The following is a 3,325-nucleotide window of genomic DNA, read 5'->3' as shown; positions in this document are numbered from 1 at the left end:
ATACAGACAGATGGTCTTTAAAGAGAAGGTACAATAAAGATAATTTTGGCTGAGTGAGATGGTATGTAGAAATATATAGTAATTGCATTTTCAGTTATCACCCCTTCATTAATGATAATGACTGATACAAAATTTAATTGATAATAAAACTGTATGACTATTGTACTGATATTAGGATAACGTTATCGAAAATGAAGACTGAAGTCTAGCCTACATCAAGTATTATAAATAGGAATATGCTAAAATAAATTTAGCATTTTTTAACGACAAGGAAAATTAAATTTATCCTTTCGTAGCTATTACTGCAATCATTAATGATTGATGATTATGACTGATACAAAATTTAGTTGATATTAAAACAGTATGACTATTCCAGTGGCATTAGGATAATATTATCAATAATAAACACTGAAAATAAATAGGAATATTGATTTAACCTAAATTAAAACAATTTTAATGACATTGAAAATCAAATTGATCCTTTTGTAGCAATTACTAAATGATAGTAAATAATGTAGTAATAGCTCTTCCTCGCTGACTGAATTTGGAATACGTTTGCCTATATGCTTCTTGAAACTTAACTGAACTCCGTTAAAGGTTACTACATTGAAGAATGTATTGATCACACTGAGCTATGGCGTAAACCTGTAGTCCAGCATACAGTGCTTCGGGTCAAGGCCTTCCTAACGAATATCAATATGTGTTATTGAAGCTATTCCTTCTTGCACTCTCTCTCTATCTATCTTTCTCCCATTCTCTCTCTGTCTCTCTTTCTCTCTTCCTCTCTGTCTCTCTTCCTCTCTGTCTCTTTCTATATTTCTCTCTTTCTCTCTCCCTCTACATCTTTCTCTCCCTCTACCTCTTTCTCTCTTTTTCTATCTCTCTCTCTCTCTCTCTCTCTCTCTCTCTTCCTCTCTCTCTCTCTTCCTCTCTCTCTCTCTTCCTCCCCCTCTCTCTCTCTCTCTCTCCCTCCCCCTCTCTCTCCCTCCCCCTCTCTCTCCCCCTCCCTCCCTCTCTCTCTCCCCCTCTCTCTCTCTCCCTCCCCCTCTCTCTCTCCCTCCCCCTCTCTCTCTCCCTCCCCCTCTCTCTCTCCCTCCCCCTCTCTCTCTCTCTCTTCCTCCCCCTCTCTCTCTTCCTCCCTCCCTCCTCTCCCTCCTTCTCTCACTCTCTCTGTCTTTCCTGCCATAGCACGGTAATCAATAAGGTACCATTGCAATGGCGCACTGTAGAATATTGATATGTTTACAAGGAGTGGAGGCAAGAGGGAACATAGATTACATTTGCATTGATGTAGATGTATGTCTGCTTGGAACCTCATGAATCGTGGGATATGTTGTTATGTTTGCATAGTCCTAGTGCCATAATGTTGTACTCTTGGTGATGTGATGAGATGGATAGTAAGAGAGAGAGAGAGAAAAAGAAAGATTCAATTCAATTCAGTTCAATTTCATTTCATTCTGTTAAAAAGACAACATTTCATTTAACAATCAGATGTATAACATAAAATACACAGTAAGAACATATTGGACAAGGAAATGTAAATAGGCTGAAGAAGCTGCAACCTGAAAGGAAACATAATCCTTATATAAAGGTTGACCCATTTTTTATAATAGAAAATGTGAAATTAATTTGTTACTGAACATTATACAAGAGACAAATCAAAACAACAAACATACATACAAACAGACAATACGTCTTGAATTCAAATGAGTAGATGTAGATTGGGCTACTACTACTACTTCTACTTCTTCTTCTTCTACTCCCTTTTCCTTTTCTTCTCCTACTCCTTCTCCTTCTCCATATAATAATAATCATGAAATAATATTATTGATTTTGAAATCTATAATAATGATTATAATGATAATAATGATAGTAATAAAAACGATAATAATAATAATGATAATGATCATAATAAAAATGATAATAATGATAATAATGATACTAATGATAATAATGATAATGATGATTATAATAATAATTGTGATAAAGATCATAAAGCAAAGTGGTGATTAAAGGTCTATTCATATTGCAGCTCTGTTTTGATGTATGGTAGTTATTAATTACAAATTCATAGCGCTTAGAGACTTCAGTGGTCAGCGCTTTATAAGCACCGTTTTTATTATTATTATTTATTATTATCCATTAAGCATCCTGGGAGCCTATTGGATCAGAAACGGTCAGTTGGGAAGTAATAGTGGATTACATTTTAAAGACCCAAAGGTCAATCCAAGAAATGAGAAATACTAGATAGTATTCAACCATTTTAGCATGATTTTTGTCTCCAAATTTCTGTTTCTCAATTAGTCATGGTATGATCAATAGAGAGAAGTCATATTTTGATCAAAAATAATGAATATACATGTGATTAAAAAAAGTATATATGACATGCAAATTAATAATAATAATAATAATACATGTGATTTATATAGCACCATTATCCATTTTAATTAAATGCTTAGGCACCTACATATGCATGGTGTTCGGCCATTTAAAAAAAAAAAAAAAAAAAAGTTTTTTAACAAGATTGTAAATTGTTCCTTAATTTGAAAAACATGGGAAAGTTACAGAATGGGCATATCATCTAAGAAAAAATGCATATATGTGATTAGAAAAGGAAAATGAGTAAACTATTAAAAGAATTCATTTATTGAATTCTCACTAGTGATCCTTTAATAAATAAGAGTGCTCTCAATAGCACCTTGGTGTACATAACGATCTGTGGCCTGTCTTGACTTGACTTTGCTCACAGCAAGTGGTGTGTTTTCTTTTGAATTATTCATGTTCAACTGTCCCTCTTTCTGACCTCTTCTCCTTTTTCTCCTTTTCTGCACGCTTGGCATTTCACCCCTCTCAACCTTTCTTAAGTTTGATGAACCCTTTCTTTTTTCAAAGTATCCCCCTCCTCTCTCTCTATCTCTCTCTCTCTCTCTCTTTCTCTTTCTCTTTCTCTCTTTTCTCTTTCTCTTTCTCTCTTTTCTCTTTCTCTCTCTCTTTCTCTTGCTCTCTTTCATTTTCACTCTTTCCCTGTTCTTTCATTCTGTCTCTGCCTGAACTCTCCTTCCCTTCCCCACCTCACTCTTATTCTCTTTCTCTCTCTCTCTCTCTCTCTCTCTCTCTCTCTCTCTCTCTCTTTGGAGAAGCCTCTGTCACGGTAATACACAAATAGTAATTAAAACTATTGAATTAGACATCCTTGAAAGTTCACTTTTATAATTTGGAAAATCCTCCACCACAGCAATATACAAGTAGTAATTAAAACTATTGAAATAAAACTCCTTGAGAGATCGCTTCTTATAAGTAAATTCTCAAGGACTTTTATTTCAAT

Source organism: Strongylocentrotus purpuratus, unplaced genomic scaffold (assembly GCF_000002235.5).
Source record: "Strongylocentrotus purpuratus isolate Spur 01 unplaced genomic scaffold, Spur_5.0 spur5_scaffold_10, whole genome shotgun sequence".
Lineage (NCBI taxonomy): Eukaryota > Metazoa > Echinodermata > Echinoidea > Camarodonta > Strongylocentrotidae > Strongylocentrotus > Strongylocentrotus purpuratus.
This window is presented reverse-complemented; position numbering follows the sequence as displayed.